This window comes from Tinamus guttatus, unplaced genomic scaffold (genome assembly GCF_059628265.1).
Source record: "Tinamus guttatus ecotype Peru unplaced genomic scaffold, ASM5962826v1 Tinamus_guttatus_pri_ptg000696l, whole genome shotgun sequence".
Classification (NCBI taxonomy): domain Eukaryota; kingdom Metazoa; phylum Chordata; class Aves; order Tinamiformes; family Tinamidae; genus Tinamus; species Tinamus guttatus.
The window spans coordinates 99,714-118,035 of NW_028289230.1; the positions used below are offsets into that span (position 1 = coordinate 99,714).

General features: G+C 41.7%; 1 pseudogene; it reads right to left on the bottom strand.

Annotated features, from left to right (window-relative positions):
- Positions 1–18,322, bottom strand: part of LOC104578877 (dynein axonemal intermediate chain 1-like) — a 118,020-nt pseudogene that overhangs the window by 28,314 nt on the left and 71,384 nt on the right.

Consider the following 18,322-nt stretch of genomic DNA (forward strand, 5'->3'; position numbering starts at 1 on the left):
CTAATGAGGAGCCAGGACAGCAGATGTCACAGAAAGGTTCTTCTGAGCCTCTGATGTTAGGACTCTGTTCATCGCTTACATAAAGTAGGTCCCACTGGAAACCACACGTAAGGTAGAAGTATTCAAGGCCTTCTTTGTTGCAGTCCTGCATGAAAAGATAAATTGTGACTAGACATATAATAAAATTAACTTTAAGGCCAGAATGCTGAGTTAAGACAGATACATACAGCTTAACCAGGCCTGCCGAAATTCACCCGTGGGTGCTTAGGGCAGCAGCTGAATCAATCTCTTAATTATTTGCAATTATCTATGAGAAACAGAAGACAGGAGAGATCCCAAAGGACTGGAAAGGAGCAAATAACTCCCCCAGGAAACCCAAAACAAAGACTGTCTTGAAAGATAGGTTACCAGATTTTAGACCAGTCACCCTAACTCTGAATGTGAGAGCTGGAAAAAAAACGTTGTTATCAATACATAAGTATCTACAGGATAAGAAGAAACAGTGAATACAGCTTGTCAAGAAATGATCTTGTCAAACAAAATTGATTTCCTTCCCTGACAGGGCAATGGGTCTAAAGAACTAGAGGGAAGCAGCAGATATGATTTACCTTTGATTTAGTAAGGCTTTAGCCATACTCCCTGTGATATTTTCAGAATCAAGCTAAGAAAATGAGATCTAGATGTAATTACTATGAAGTGGACGAATAATTTAAAAACGAATCTTCAAGAGTAATAACCAGCAATTTCCTGACCCCCTGGAAAAAACATCTGTTAGAGGGGCCCCACAAGAGACTGTCCTGGGTCCAGCTCTATTCAGTATTTTTAATAGCAACTTGCAAAACTGCAAAACGTATGGGATATTTGCAGATGCCACTAGTTGAGAAGGAGCGGATTTTGTTAGAATTAGAACTCAAACTTACCCTGACAAATTGGAGACAGCCTGAAAACAAGGTGAAATTCAGTAAAGACAAGTGCAGAGTGCCACAGACCAGAAGAAGAAAACATATAAACAAGTTCAAAGTAGGGAATTTCTGGTTACGGGGCAGTAGTACAGAAAACGATCAGAGGCTGGTGAGGGAATCAGCAAAGTGATACTGCTGGGGAAAAGATAGAAATCCTTTTCACACGCATTAAGAGGTGTGTACCATGAAAGACATACAAGGTAATGACTTCAGTTTGTTCAGTACTGGAGAAGACAGCTACATTATTCAGTCTCATTTTGAAGAAAGCACTTCAGGAATGATATTGCAAGACCTGTGATGCCCTGGCTGGGAGGAAAGGGACTCTCCTCTCACAGACTCTGCCAGTTCTCATTTCTGTGATTCAGGAACAGCTCTCCAGTTCCATAAATGAAGGTTCAGTCAGATTTTAAATTCAGTCTCAGGTCTCATGAGTTTACTGCATGTCAAGTTCAACCACACTGTGACTGCTTCATTCACTGCAATAGATGAGATTGCTTTGTGTAACAGACAAGTCTTATAAGAGTGAATAAAAGCTGATGCAGAGATATAAATAAAATTACTTTAATTTACATATATATATATATGTAAATTAAAAACACTCAAAAATAAATCCACTTAAAAGTGTTCCTAATCTGAAAATCTAGATTTTCTTTTAAATGTAAATGTTTCAGCTATGACAGCAATCCACAGATAAAAGATAAGCACAGCAGAATTCTCAGTGCTATTCTGATCTCTGTAGAAAAATATATTGATGATTTACTGTAAAATCATGCAACATGACAGAATGGATCAGCTCTATGTGCTTAGGAAGTAAACTTGTCCCCATGATAGAAACCATTAAAGAGATAAGGTCTACAATGAGTACATCTTCCTAAAGGTGAACCAGTAATATTTAAATATTTGGCTGCACTATTTGCATTAGAGAGGAGATTGTTTAGACGGTTGATGAATCACGAACTGTTCAAGGATCCCGATAGCTTTCGGTCTGGTTCATGCTTCCTTCATTGCTCTTTTCCTTCAATGCATCTTTAATGAACAACTCTAGCCCTAAATACTCCCTACCATCCTCTCTGCAGCAGAATTAGGGACTTATTCTGATGTAGATTGAATCACAGAATGATTTTTATCTACTGTCTTTTTGTGTACACAACTTTCTTGATAATAAGCATGCTAGTTAGGAGAGCCAGGGTGACTTACAGCTTTGGTAACAGTTGATAGATACTCAAATGAAGACAACTTCTGCATTTACAAAGATGTTAGGCAGTGTCCAAGGCAGCCAATTTGGCAGGACAATAACTTTCCAAGCAAATATCCAGGAGGCAGAAACAAAGCATCTCAAAGCACCCTGGCAGGGAAGGTGCAGGGCAAGAGCTGTTAAAGAGGTCAGGTCCCCGAGACCCTGGATGTTCCTGGAGCAGGACTGCTCTGCAGGCCATCAGCTACCTGCTCATGGGCTGCCTGATGGCTTTATTTGTGGGTATAAGGAAAGAGCATGCTCATCCGGTGAGAGATGGTTGCTCCTGCTACAGACAATAGTGTGAACTTATGGTCCAATAATTTACAGATGCCTCCTTCTAACAGCATATAGCAATTTGCAAGCATTACTACAGGTCTTCCTTATGTTTGCTCCTCAAAAAGTTCCTCTACCAAGCAAGAGAGCTCCTGGAGTAGCCAGCATGGCTATCACTAAGGGAAGCTTTCAGCAGAGGTGTTCACCACCACTGAAGATTTCACATAAAATAAACTCCCATGTCATATTTAGCCTTATAAACACTCCTCTTTTGAAAAAAAAAAAAATCACTCTCCTACAGGTAAATCAAGTGCCTTACACATTGACAGCTGTGTTCTGGGGCTCACTGCCCCACACACCATCCCTTGGATGCCAATGAACTCAAGAGGGTTAGACCGGCAGACAGAAGAATCAGACCCACTGCACCACTGCGTCCACACACCACACACCCCTTTGAGAAGGAAAAAAGGGATAGTTTGAGAGGCAAAACCCATTTCCATGATGCTGGGAGTGACTCCGGTACTGAGCTGAGCAGAGCGTATGGCCATGAGAGTGACATTCACGCAGGGCAAGGATCCAGCCCGAGGCCTGTGCATCATTCATGCTTCAGAAACTCAGATTCGTGTGAAGAAGCACAGCTCAGTTATAAATAGAATTGGATAAGGCTGGCCCTACTTTCAGTTTGTTTTCTTCCTGCTGGGACTCGGATGCTCTGCTCAGTACAGTGTTTCACCAGGAATCTGCTTGCTTATTCCCCTCACAGTGTTTCCCGCTGTATTTATTAGGAAGAATCTAATGTCTGCTTCCTTACTCCTCGGCTGTTAACATACCAGCCTGTTTGTCCTGTCAGTGGTCGTGTTCCTGTGTCAGACACGACACGTAGCTGAATGATGAGTGCCAAAGGCCAGCAAAGCTCTGGGGCATTCAACCTATTGCAATTCATGGCCCATAGTTTCAATTCTGACTGTGCTCGTCAAGCAAGATTTCCAATTTGTAGACAAAATTGGAAGTTCCCTGCTCCATGTGTAGGGGAAGCAGACACACATGGCAGGCAGGCTCACATCCAAATCCCCAAGCCATCTGATGCTGCTAAGTCAGAGGCTGCATTTCTAATGTGCCTGACAGAAGGTTCCCGCCATCGTGGAGCAGCAGAGAAGGGGAGAGACAGCTCCCAGGCAGGCCAGACACTGCACATCTCCTAGAGCACAGCTCCCCTTGGCCCTGGCGGGCAGCAGAAAGCTGCAAAGGGTCCCAATGTACCAATGTGGTGAGCCCCGCTTCCCATACCCTGCTATAAATCAGCACGGCTCCACCTACAAAGTCCCTGCCCAGCCTGCATCTAGCTCTGCTCTTATCTCTAGCTCCTCTTCTTCAGTGAAGCCCTCCAGCTTCCACAGGCTGGGTAAGACCCATCCATTCTGCATTCTTTCTGCATCTATTTTCAGGATCCAGCAGTCATCATTTTAGACCAGGGTGATCCCATTTTATGAACCAGCATAGGAATACTTTCTTCTACAAAGATCCAATGTAATTTCATAATTCCTGTTAAATATTTCATTAACTTTTGCAATTGCCATAAAGTAATAGAATGGGATTCAAGCAATCAAACAAATGCATTACATCTCTACCATTTGAAACTGCAGACTAGCATTTTCAGCATCTCAAGGCCTTAAGGGACTCTTAAAATTTAAGAGTGATTTTTTCTCCACAAACTAGCACAACTACAACTAACAAGCAAAAAAAAAAAAAAAAAAAAAAAAAAAAAACCTTGGCTTGTAGGCACCAGAAAATAAATAGACAGCCTGAAAATCCACAATAAAACGGTTCAGATCTTAAGTAAAACAATCAATAGGGAGGGAGAAGAACAATACAGTGCTAGAGGAAAATTTAGTTAGCAAGCAGCAGTGACAGCAGAAAGTTCAGTATCTGTATGAAGTACAGATGGAAAAGCAGCATCAAAGGGGAAAAGCTCCTTTTCAGACAAAATTTACATGATCTGCAAGGGAGGATTTACAATGCTTTGCAAGAGAATTTCTAACCTGCAAGAATCCATAGCCAAGGTGCAGTTTAAAAATAACTAGCTACAGAAACTGAATTTCCAGAATGCATACTCTGATACTACCTAAAAAAAAAAAAAAAAAAAAAAAAAAAAAACCACTGCTGTTACCAATCAGGGATTTTGTCCATTAATGTCAAAGATACTTAGGAAGAAGTATTTGGGCACTTACCTTGCATAACCTTAAAGTGGCTCCTAGAAGTGGCCCAACATTTTTTGAACAAACATGTTGCAAAAGATTTCATCAATGGCTTCTGTCACAGCACCATGTCCTGCCTCAACCACCTCCACCTGACTATAGGAGTCCTCTCTATCCCAGCACTGCTGTGGCATTCATACCTCCTTCCTCCTTTGGCTGGTCTACAACACTGCAGAGCACTTAAGCATGAGGCTGGCAGCATGTGGAAAGCTGCAGCTTTTGTTGGTTCACAGCACATCACATCTTTTCCCTCATTCTCTACGTGTGGTTCTCATACAGCCACTTTCAAGTCCTCCAGTCTCTTTATCACTACAAAGCCCTGGGCTCAGGATGCTGAAGTGAGTCCAAGGCTTCAGGAGACACAACCTCCCTGGCTCAACAGAGATTTCCCTAAAAATAGTGGGACTTGACTTTGTGGGAGACAGGATTTCCTCCAGCACAGCTGTGACTCTGCAGCAAACTTTCCCAGCTACTAAGGACACTTGGGAAGGTATGGTTCTTTATCCTGTTTTCTGCAGCCAGAAGAGAGCAACCTTTCCCATATACAGCCCCTGCCTACATTCCCTTCAGGAGAGGACAAGGGAGCAAAAACATATGTCAGATAGTTGTCAACTATCAAATGCTTCCTGGTGCTGCAGCGGTGAGTGCAGTGCAAGGTCCTGGACAGCCTGGGGCAGCTGATGCTGCAACACCCTGATATTGGATGTAGACTAATTTTCTGGGATATAAAAGATCAACCACGGTTTTTGTCCTGCTTGCACTCAGCCAGGTATGCAAGGCAGGGCTGGTAGAAAGAGCCAAGTAGGAGAAAGATCCTGGAGGGCTGCAGAGGCATGTTTGCTGTGCAGACATTGCACTGACCCTGAGTGAGAGATGCAGTTTGCTTGTATAATCCCAGGTGTTCTGTGCTAAATGAACCTTGCTGTCTGGTTTCTGTTCTGTTACCCCTTCAGTTCATGTTCTCATTCCTGCCAGCTCTCAACACAAGTCATCCTGAGTGTCTTCATCCCATTTCCTGTCCAGCCTTCCTAGTTTCAGGTCTCCCTTGCTCTCTTCTCCAAATTTGTTTCTCCTCTGTATGTCTTCTGTCACAGTAACCTCATCAAGTTTAACAAGTTTTTACCACAACTACCCCCAGGAAACATTCATTTCATGCTCTGTAGCAGTGAAGGCAAGAGAATGGGAGTGAGTCTGTCTGAGACAGCGGATTTTTATTCTGACCTTGAGAGCAACCTTCTGTCTCTCCTTTTTATTTTCTTTGCATCAAACTCTTTGGTTGCCTGAAGCCAAAGAAACACACTATTATGTGAAGCAGTAACATCTTGGAATCAAAGTATGCTGCAGAAGCTGTTTGTCTGATGGTGGATGACAGATTTATGAGACTGACAGCCATCAGGAAGGAAACAATGTGCTGGTGTGACATTAGATTACGACAAAATGTTTTTTCTTCTTTAAGTGCAGGGAATACAGTCAGCTCGCTGGAAAGGCCTTCTTTGCAGAGCTGTGCTCAGTAGCATGGAGTGGGGTGCAGAACAGCAGGTTGTGCTGACTGCAATGGTATTCTGTAAAGAAATTCATTTCCTTCCATCAGAAAAACAAGATTTTGCTAGGTGAGTCCCCGGTAATGTCATGTGTTGCAAGACTCACTGAAAAGTTATTTAAGGACTTAGATGAAAACACAGAAAGCAGAGATGCAGAAGAGATCACACTGTTATGGGAAAAATTTCAATGACAGAGTCTCAGGAGTATTTTATTTGATTTGCACCGAGCTGGAGCTTCCACAAATTCTGCTGGGAAACTCTTACACAAGCTGATACTTTCTCTGGTTTCCTTTAGCAAAGTGCAGACTATCAGAATGCTGCTATGTCCTTTTCATGCTAACAGTGAGCATCCCATTTACCCAGAACGGCATTTGGCAATGAGGTAGCAAGCACTGGCCAGTCTTTTCTCCTCCATGCACAAATATAAGGCAGAAAATAACTCTTCCAAGACCCCATCTGAAGCGCCGTGTTGTCAGCTCCTCAGGCAGGCCAGGTCAGATTTAGTAAATTCACAATGAACAAAGCTGCTTTTCTAACCAGCCATCTCTCTATAGAAATCCCAGGCCAAATTGTGTTCCCAGGTAAGCCTGACACAGCTGAGATTTGCTCTAAGCACAGCTGAAAGAAATGTTCCCTTTGCAGTTAGGGTCAATATTCTGCAATGGGAATTTAGTCAGTAATTCTGGTAGTGAGCAAGTAAGAAAAGAAAAAAAAAATTGCAGCTCCCTGCAGCATTACTGGCTTTGTGATAATTGACTCTATGATAACTTTGAGCACACAAGGACCCCCATACGAAGACAGTGAATTATGGAATGAATCTAACACTACTATAAAATCTGGAAAAAATAAGCAAATAAAAACCAGGAAATGATATTTGATACTTTTGAATGCTGGTCTCTTTAATTCTGCTAATTGTCATTAGACTATTTGAAAATAGATATGAGAAAGTTAAAAGAATCATAGAAATGGCCTTCTATATATTCTTTATTAACAGCACTGTGATAATTTGGAAAGGGACTGATTTGTTGTCTAGGGTTCCTGAAGGAATACATAAAGTCATCAAAGAAATACAACTATGCAGTGGATATGAAAGTAAAAGTTATTTTTATTAGCAATAAAGAAAAATATGCAATTGTGATCTTTTTCCATAAAGTTCTCTTATTTCCTAATACAGCAGTACTGATACCATAAAGGAAATCTTCAGGGATGAAAGTTTATTCTTAAAATTTTATTGTTGGTAGAATACTCCTTTCTCAAAAAAAAAAAAAAACAGAGAAATATGCTTACACACATGCACTGTTTTTCTTCAAATCTATGTAGCTTGTTTACCTCCGCAAAACAACAAATCCATAATCCCAGTGGCAAGCAGAAATAAAAGTCCTTATTTTGACATGCAACTATGAACTAGAAACACACATGGAAGCAAACTTCTTAACAAAATGTGTTTTAAGAGACAGCAGAAGAGCAGAAACAAACTTTGACACAGCAGACAGTTTCAGTTATCAATCCCTGTTTCTGAAATGCTTAAGCTTCCAAACTTTTCAAGCTTTCTCAGATGAAAAAGTCTATCTGGATTATTTGAGGTTTGCAGAAAATATTTGGTATAACCCAGTGACAGAAGATAAGAAAATAAAAAGCACTCTCCTCAGCTGTAAATAAACCTAATCATCATCTCTTTAAAAAAAAAAAAAAAAAAAAAAAAAAGAGAGAGGGGAGAGTGAAAAGAAAGTGTGAAGCTGAGAGTGCCTTCCCAGCAGGGTGACCTGTCCCCAGAGGAGGCTGCTCTGCTGGACTCTGCAAGGTGTGTGGCAGAGTAATCCAGCTGTACCACTTTGGCCACCCTGATTTACACCCAGAGCAAAAATGTGGGATTCAGCCCCTGGCATGAACAGATGCCCTGTCCAGGGACTTGCTCTCGAGGAGTACTCAGGGTTGAAGATGGCATGGGCTGAGGCTTTGGATGGCTCTTTGGATCATTACTGTGACTGCAGTGGGCCACATGTTGGGCATTTTCACAGGAGCTCTCTCCTTTTAAGCTGGTGTTCGATCTGTTTGCACCATGCAGTCAAAGGCAGAGGCCTGAACTCGCTGACCTGGGAGATCATTTCCAGTTTTATTTTCTGTTAAGACTGAGGTTTCAGTAACTATATTGGCCACACATCACTGCATACATATGTATTCTCATGTTACATATGTCTTTATATCTACATATGTGTTTGTTTCTTTCTGGTTTTGGAAGTTAATCAACTGGAAGTAAGGAATTAGAAGTAAATGATTTAAAACAAGCCAGAATTTTCTATTATTTACACTGCAGTAGGGCTTAATATATAGAAGACTCTTGTCAAATCTATAGGATGTAATTGCCAGGCACTTTATGAAATGAGGGCCAGTATCAGGCAGACAACCTCATTCTTAAGTAACCGAAAATTTGTACTATATTATTTTGGTCTTAGTAATAGGCTGTGTTACATTGTTTTATGCAAAGTTATTGAGATATTACTAAGTCATTGAAGATGAAATGGCAAAAGAAAAGAACCATCAGGTTGCTTTACTCACTTCCAACTTTGTTTCTATTGTGAAAGGGACTGTATTGTTTCAAAAAAAGGGCACCATGTAGTCCAAAGAGAAAGACTCTTAATTTTTTGGGGAGACCTTTGTTATTTTTCTAATTGGTCTTTAAAGTCATGAGTTTGCAGTCACTCCAAAAGTAAGAACTGCACAAGGTAATCTAGAGAAGGAAGAGGCATTCAGTCTAGCTGGAATATTTGTGCAGAAGGAACAGTCTCTTTGAACTACACCTGAGAAGCCATCACTTTATAGAAATGGTTAGTGCAAAATGAGGAATAACAATCCCTTTTCTCAGAGAAAAAAAAATACATCCTTCAGGTCCATTTTTCTCCCATTAAATGAAATTTGAAAACCCTTTCTAACCTTTTTGGCTGATGTTGGCAAACACCTACAGTTCAGATCTTTCCAACAGAAAGACAAGTTCTTCTGACTGCTGTTCAATCACCTTATGACAATGCCAATAGGGGAAGCTTGAAATTCTTCCACTTGCAAGCAAGTTTTATCAGAAGATGCAAAAAAAAAGAGCTGTGATAGGAAGGACAACCTATGCATGACATGTGCCAAAGCACAAGGAACATAGTGTGCACGGAGGCATGACTGCATTAGGCAGGAAAGCCCAGCATGGGTGAAAGCAATAGTTTTGGTGGCAATATCTTTAGCCACAGCCAGCAAACCAAAAATACATCCCAGGACCTCAGCAAGTCTATCGAGGTTGAGTTGAAATGTGTGCTGGCACAATGTGCTGCTGTGGAAGAGGCCAGAAGCACGTACTCCTTACAGGTCTCCAATTTTAACTCTGGTTACGATGTAGATATAAGTATAAAGCCAGTCGGATGTAACAATATATTCACCCCAGCCCTTTACCAACCATCTGTCTGGAGACTGTAACAGATGCCAGGGAGGCTTTTTAAGAGGCATTAGTTTAAGATCAGCACCTGCACGTCACAATCCTTAATTCACTAGAAATCTTCAAGGTCAATGACATAGTGCATTTTGAATCCCAATAGCAGCCAGTTTCACAAGGAGATGTTTCTGGGCCATCTCTGTCCCATTCCAGGTCTCTCTTAGGGCCAATTTCATGTTTTACACCCTGCTCATTAGTGGCTGCCCTTGGAGTTTGTATTTGGAAAAATAAATAGTATTAGATGTTGCTATATACAGAGGAGACTGGTTCCTCCCCAAACAGAAGTAAATTATAATAATGAAAACTAATGAAAAATAATAATTTAAAGCAGAGGTTTGCTCACATGTTTAGCTCCTGTTGAGGACCAAGGATTCACCCAATTTCTTTGCATTTCTGTACAGTTTAAAAAGTAGTTTTAAATATCACATTTGAATCAATCACCAATGCATGCATTAAACCAACACCTCTGCCCCTGCAGCAGTTTCCCCTGCTGTGCCCAAACTCAGTGCAATCAAAAGGCAGGTTAGAGGAAAGGAAAAGTGCGTTTACCTACCACACTGGATTCGTGTGCTTTCCTGACTTAGCGCTGCTCTTGTAGCTGGGCTGGGAGCTTGGCTTCTTCAGACTGTAGATGGCCACGTTGCCGTGATAAAACCCCATGGCCACGAGGTGCGGGTGGTTACTGTGGATGTCCAGGCACATGATGCCGCTCTCGCTGCTGAAGACGTACTTGGGGAAGGACAGGTTCTTCATGGTGAACAGCAGCAGCATGGCCCAGCTCTGCTTCATGAAGTCATCTAGGCAAAGAGGAGTTTCCCTATCAAATTAGCTTCCCAGATCTTCTATGATCAAGATGTATGATCTGACAGCACTGATCTATGCCTAAAAACAATCCGAACACAAGGTAATGTGGAAAAGACTTGAATCACAGGAACATTCATGTTGGAGTGCCCAGATCTGAACAACTTTTCCTCCATTGACATGCCAGTCCCAGGACACAGGGATAATGTGCTTATGAAGAAAAACAACTATTTTCAGAGGTTGTTTCTATGAGGAAAAGTTGAGAGACTTTGGAGGACAAATGTATTCAAAACTCCTGGACAATTACCTTTTGGGGCTTGGATTTCATTAATATTGCATACACACAGACAGGTGTATCTCAATTTCTGTATTGGCATAGTTTGATATTACAGCGACTTCTGCTTCTTCAGAGAAAAACATGTCATTTAAGTACGTATGCAGAATCACACCCACTGCCATTATATGTAACTGTGCAATGCACAAGTCACCACAGCTTTATTTTCAGTTTATATCCAACATCTCCTTCGTTTTGCATAAAAAATCTCTTTTGCCGAAAATTTCCATTTTCCTTTGAACTTATTTTTACCTTTCCTTTCTGCAGCCTGCAATTAGCTCTCCCTATTCTCAATAGGACCATTTTTCTTCCAATTTTATCATGTCCAGACTGTCCTTAGGTTTTTTTTGCTTGTCTAAAAAAACAATTTCCAAATTCTTTTACAGGATGTTGATGCAGATAAGCTCCAGAGAAGTAAAAAATGAACTTTCTTAATCTTTCAAAACAGTGTTCTATCTGAGGGAATCCTAGCCATCCTTCCAAATGTTATTTTTTCCTTTGGCACATAGTATATGGGAAACAAATTTACCACTTTTTTTTTTGTGTGTGTGTGTGTACTTCAGCTACCTACTGTATGTCATATTTCCAGAATAGTCACCTTTTAAAAGCACTTCCTACCTTTCCTAACATTTTGATCAGCCTGCAGGATAAGGGCTTGGTAAATGCATACGCAGAGATAACATTAATTTCAGAGAACTCTCCTTGGCACTGAGCTGTTCCCAAATCAGCCTGCAGGTACAGATGTTGCTTCCCACAAACTTACTGGGGTCACATAAAGAACATTTAAGGAATTAGTAAAGTAACACATCACGCACCAATAAAACCCACCCATCAACAAAACTATTAATGCTGCTCTTTATTTGGATCACAGATGTATTCTAACTTTGGAAGGATGCAACGCTCCTCTGTAGATGAGGGCCAAGCAAGGGGAAGAATTTCCTTAATTTGCAGAAGTGTGAGATACCAATGCCAATGTCAATATTTCATTTTAGAAGTATCTGAGCCCAAACAATATTTTTAACATACTATTTGGAAAGAGGAGCTTATTCCTAGAATTCCAGCTGAAAAGGAAAAAAAAACAACCAACCAGTCAACCAAAAACTTGCTTTTTCTGCCAAAGATCTGCACTATCCTTCTCAGAATTCATAGAGTTCCTGGCCAGAATTCAAAGGCCAGAATTCATGGCCTTTGTTCTTAGCCAACTAATGTCATCAAGCTGTTACTAAGTTAGGCCCAGTCCTGATAAAGAAGAATCCTTGGCACTCCTCAGCAGGAGAAACACTCAGCAAGGCTGTGCAGGCATCCTACCAGGAGCAACTCACAGGAGAAGGAACTAGGAAATCAAGTCTGCTATTTGGCTTTCGCACTCAACTCACTTCTTGCTCTAATTTCTCCTGGAGTGTACTGAACAAGGAGACATATTTCTAAAAATATCCATGGCGCACGTTCATTCTGTCTGTAGCCACTGAGCTGCACAGACAGCAGAAACATCTCCAGGGACGTAGTCACCCACCAAAGACCCGAACTGTTTCCCGGAGGTGCCTCTTTCTTTGTTGGTCTGGCAGGATCATATGCCAGCCCCAGTCCTCAATTAGATGGGGCAGAGTAGGGCCTTGACTGAATAAAATAACTCAGCATCACCAGCAAATGCTCCTGGAGAACGTTTGCCTCAAAGCGGAAAGCAAGGCCTTGGAAGAAGCTCTAACAGAGATGAAATGTAGGATTCAATTTGCAGATTAAGACACCTAAATGGCTGGCTGCCAGTTTGCTCAGAGCCTGAGTCCCCACTGCGACAAGCAGAGATCAATCATTGCACTTCACTGAGTGCACAAAACTCACCTTAAAGAAGATCCCTCTATTTGTTCTGCTGACTTATTCTGCAGGCTCCACTGACTCTAAGGGAAAAACCCAGACTCCCACCTATTCTCTCTTTTGTGTTATGAAATACACTGGATATGAGTTAAATCATAGTTGTGTGAATTCTTCAGATAAGCCTAGATAACATGTTTGCTCATGTAGAGCCTATTTCTGATGAAAGGCGAAGAGATGAGAATAAGCCATAATTAACATTGAAGCATGGCATATAAATCCCAGTAAAACATTAAGCTCCAGAGAATAGGCATATAAATCCATTTCACTGAGGGCTGAATTCTCATCCAGAGTCCTAAGATGTGACATACCAACATCCTCTGTAATAAACTAAAAAATATAAGCTGATTTCATTAGCAATATTCAATACTCCACAAAGCGCATAACCAAAGCAGCATATCTGAATTATAGTTTTAATGCATGGGCTTTTCAAGAGGAAGGTTTGTGTTTCAGTAAAACCTAAATGCTCTCGATGAGCACTGCAGTGTGCCCCAAACCCTGCGTAATCAAACTGCCAAGATGAGGTTAGTTACTGAAACAAGGTTAAAAAGTGTGGAGCATGCAGCGGAGCAAAAGGTGCAGACTCGAGTGGTAGCGGGAGATCTGAGACAGCTTCTCTACTCGGTGCTGCTCTGCACTATTACAGATGCATCAGCATGAACTGAAAAAGCAGAGTACCTGCTCCATGCAGGTCCTCCCCGTGCAAATGAAAATGTGACTTTTTCCAAGAACTAAGGCCTGGAAATAACTGAGATACTACATGGTTGTTCTGAAAAACATGCCAGCAGGAGATGTTCTTCCACTTACAGGAAGACACAAGGCAGCACAGGAATAAGAGGACAGCAAAGAGACTCTTGCCATAATGAGGAAGAGCTGTATGTGATGAGGTTCCTAAATGTCCATTTGAGTAGAGGTTAAATTTCAGATCCTGACACAGAACAAGGGTATGTGGAAAGAAAAGCTCTGCTAATGAAAGCAGCAAATAGCATTAATACCAGGATCAACCTGGAGAGTTGAGCCTGTAAGCAGTACATGCAATCAAAATAGCTTTCAAACCAACTGTTACTGCTGTATAAAATATTCATCTGCATTTGCATTTAGAGGTGGGAAGATTCCACCCAAACCCCTTTTCAGAAGAATTCAGATTCAGTTACAGCAATATGATTTGAGACGTAATTATAGCACCACCAATTTGTTAATGCAAAAAAAAAATCTGAAAAAACATCTAAATGTTTCATTCTGACATTTGCTAAATGTCTCTTTTATCAGATTTGTAATTTATCTTTTTCCTTCAGTTGAATTCAAAAGCATTGATAGATGTTGAATATCAGATCAAAATATTTTGTTTCTTTGACAGAAAATCCCTGTCCCTTTTGGTTCACCAAAGATCATCAGGCAGACATGGATTTCCTCCATTTCTTAAGAAATGTTTGGTGGGTAGAACCAGTCAGCTCAGTGAAAGAGTATCTCCAAGTTGGAAACCAGAATGCTTGGGATAAATCCTGCATTCACACAGTAAATCTCCAAATGGGAACTCTCAATCATCATCAAGCAAAGTAGAGATTTTTTACTGCACAAGAAGCCTGTGCTACAGTTTCTTGTTTGAGAAACTGGTAAATTACTCTCTCTTCAGAGGATTTGAAACCCAAAATACTTCAACCCTACATATTAGATCCTATGATACAGATTCTTATAAAGCAAGAGTGTAAACTGTCTAGCAGAAATTATTCAAGCCAAGAAATCACCATGCTAAAAGTCCTGCTGCATAAAATCTGTCCTTTCTCCTCCAAGATCCCATCTAAAAAGAAAAAAGCAAGATGGGCGAGCACAATCGTAAGCAGGTGCTTGTTTCTGAGCATCACAGCTGCACAAGCACATCTTTTTTCCTTTCCTAAATATATCCATGATTCGATGAGCTTCCTGGCTGGGCCTCCCTCCTCTCAGCTTGAATTTCTGAGCAGCCAGAGGAATGGGCCAGCTGTGCTTGGCACCTGCGCAGGCAAGATGATCTCCTCTGTGGAGATCAGTTTCAGAGACAAAAGCTGTGGTACCCAGAGAAGTGGCTCAGCTGCTTACACGCCTTTAAAGCCTTTAAAGGACAGGAGAGGTTTACTGCAGAGCAGCAAATTTTCTCAAGCAAGATCTTTTAAAGCCTGACTACAGCCTAAACATAAGCCCTTGCTGTAGCGTATGTGGCAGAGAGAGATGCAAGCCACAAACAAATGAATTCTCAAAGTCTCAAAGAACTTTATTTTTTTTTTCTATCAGCAAGTAAAACCTGGGCAGTGTAGCGCTGAGCACTGCCTAATCTGCCCTGCTGCCCAGCATGATGAGTGAGTCTGTGCTGCTTCGGCAGGGTTCTCCTGGCTCTCCTGGCTTATTGAAAAAGCTCAGGCAGCTCCCTACCTCACTGCAGGTGCAAAAGGTATATTCCAAAAGAAAAGAAGTTGCTGGCACTTTGAGCTCCACTGCACGTCAGCAGCATAGAAATACCAGAAGTAGTACAGAAAAATCATATATCTCCTCTTTATCACCAAGGGAGTGAGAAAGGCCTGTGGAGTAGACTCTAAAGGCAAGTCAATGAGCTGGAGGCACAGGGAGCAGGACTTAGGACTTCACAGGGATCTGCTCCAGGTGGCCCCATCCCAGGATACCGGAGAAATTCGGACAGGAATCGCTGATGCCTGCTCTGTTTGTGTTCCCTCTGAAAGCCCAGAAGCACTTGAATACACTGCTATGGTGATACAAGGCCAGAGCACTGTGGCTCTAGCTCTGAACCACACTGTGGTCAGGGAAAGACTAACACAGAACTTCCAAACTACACCTCCCTAGAAAAGAAAAAAAAAGTTTTGAGATGCATTAATCTTGGCCTTCTATATATCACAGACCACAAATATCGCTGGTATGTCCTGTTTTGAGTCCTGTAATTTGTTTTTTGGCTAGTACGAGCATTCTTCATTGGAAGACCTCAAGAGTCAGAGAGGGCTTTGTGTCATTTGGTAGTTTGTTTCAATGACTTTGAGTGATTAAAAGTTGCACCTAATTTCTCATTTGACTTATCTGGCTTTCCCTCCCCACTGCTAATTCTTATTATGCCTTTCTCTGATGGAATAAGGACTTCCTCCTTATCTGGTGTTCTCTCTTCATTAAGATACTTAAAAACTGAATGCTTGTCACCTTCAAGCCTATTTTTGATAACCTTCACAGACTGAACTCCTCAAGAATCTCACTTATTTCTACTAGTTCTGCACACAGCGACCTGCTTAGTGAGAAGCAGGGAGCCACCATGTGCCTTGTCACACCAGACCAAGATATTGTATTCACAGCTGCAAAAAGAAAGCTCCTTTTCAACGGACAGGGAGAAAAAAGGGACTTTGCACAAAAATGTGAAGGATATCACATGATTGGGACTTGTGTTATGGGTGGGTAAAATTCACTTACAATCTGGATTTCAGATGGATATTTTCCCTTGAATCAGTTTGGGTCTCGTTGCTGAACTATTCTGAATTTTTCTGCATCCTTCAAAAAATGTTGGCTCCAGAACCATACATAATATTCCAGCATCAGTCTCCCTACTGTTTAAATCATCTCTCTGCTGCCACTCAAGACTCCCAGTTTGCATTACAGGATCACGCTAGCCCTCCCTGCCAAAATATCACACTGAGAACTCAAATTTACTGTTAGCCCACAGAAGCCTGTCTGTTTTAGAGCTGCTGCTCTCCAGGACATGGCACTCCTGCTTGTTTATAGAATTATAATGTTATATTAGTCTGCATTAAAATGCATTTGGTTAGAATAATTCCAGTTTATCCAGAGATTAATCACTGTGTACAACAGCCCTGCTCCCAGCATGATTTACAACTCCACCTGCTTTTCCATCACACATCTCCTCGACTGTGAGCTCCTATTTCCATCCAGAGCAGCAATGAAAATAACGTCTAGCTCCAGGCCTACTGCTGATCTCCCCTCGGAGAAACTGTATCAGATGATAACTTGACCAGCATTTATTTTGTGACATCCGTCAGTGGCAGTTGAATCCTGTTGGTGAGACCACCTGGGTTTGGCTGAACTCACTGAGAGGAGACATTTTCCACCCCCAAGGAAAATACACAAATCCTGCAGTCAGCAACCCTGAATTTGCAAGATCTGCGCACTCTGAGGGATCCCACCAGTCTGGTGCAAGCAAATTAAACATCATTTCAGTTTATGTTAATTCATGCATTTGAATATCATCATTTAACATGCTGCCTGACACCTTTCACTAATCGCTGGACTAATTCCTGGTATTTCTGATAAAGTTAATGTTATTAGCTGTGGGTCTTCTTAGGAAGAATGGAATCTGCTGTTCAGATAGGAGAGAGAAAAAAAATGGATTTTCTAAGTCTTTTGGACATTTCAGGAAAGACAAAATTGACAGGCGACAAGGCAGGCTGTAATTTATACACATCTTGAGGCTGTGCCACAGTCCTAATAACTGCTGTGAGCTCTGCAGCCCTCAGAGGCAAAGCACACACCTAAGAAACACAGATCGATAGATAAAAGCAACCTTTAAGGAAACAAGCTGTCAGGTGCGCGTGATTCTTACTCTAAAATACTGTCTGGCGAAGTAACACAAGAGACACTACAGACAGTTTCTGCTCGCAGGCCATCAGAAAGGAGAGCCCTAGGAAATGCCTGGAAGGATGCACTTTGTCGTTGCGTTGGAGCGCAGGGGTTCAGAAGCAGGCAAGAACAGGGGAGGAAGGGATGAAAAGATGCAACGTTGCCGTGCAACTCAGCTCTCCCTGGATTCACCCAAAGGAGAGCAGGGGAGCATTAGAAGAGGAAAGGGAATACAACCTGGGCAGAGCTTGCAGTGCTGTACATGAAAACAGACTTTTCTCATTCTCATCGGATAGGGTTTTGGATAATAGGTCTAGTAGGCATCTTCTCTTTCTAAATTCTCTTTTTAATCTGCTCCTTTAAATAAGGTACTCGCAGAGGTTTGATTTTACAACGCAAATACTAAGAGTGCAACCGCCCTCATGTTATGAATGCGAACTTACATCCTGAGGATATTCATATAACAGCAAGAGATGGTCCATATGATGAAGGGGCAAGCTGAGGAACTCAGAGAATCACAGAACGGTTGAGGTTGGAAGGGACCTCTAGAGATCATCTAGTCCATCCCCCCTGCTCCAGCAGGGACATCCAGAGCACGTGGCACAGGGCGGCATCCAGGCGGGTTTGGAAGATCTCCAGAGAAGGAGACTCCACAGCCTCTCTGGGCAGCCTGTTCCAGGGCTCTGGCACCCTCACAGGAAAGAAGTTCTTCCTCATATGGAGGTGGAACTTCCTGTGTTATAATTTATACCCATAAACTGCAGGAACTACAGATTTGTATTACAGAATCTGGTCTGCCAAGACTGGCTAATGTGGTCTCAGTCTTTTCCTCTCTGTGCTTTACTTTATAGCAGTTCTGAGGATACACCACACAGATGGGGGAGGAAAAGAGAGTGACAGATTGGGGCTATAAAAGTTCCATATATCAATAACATCAAGAACATTCCTACTGTTTGCAGGATTACATTTATGTTTT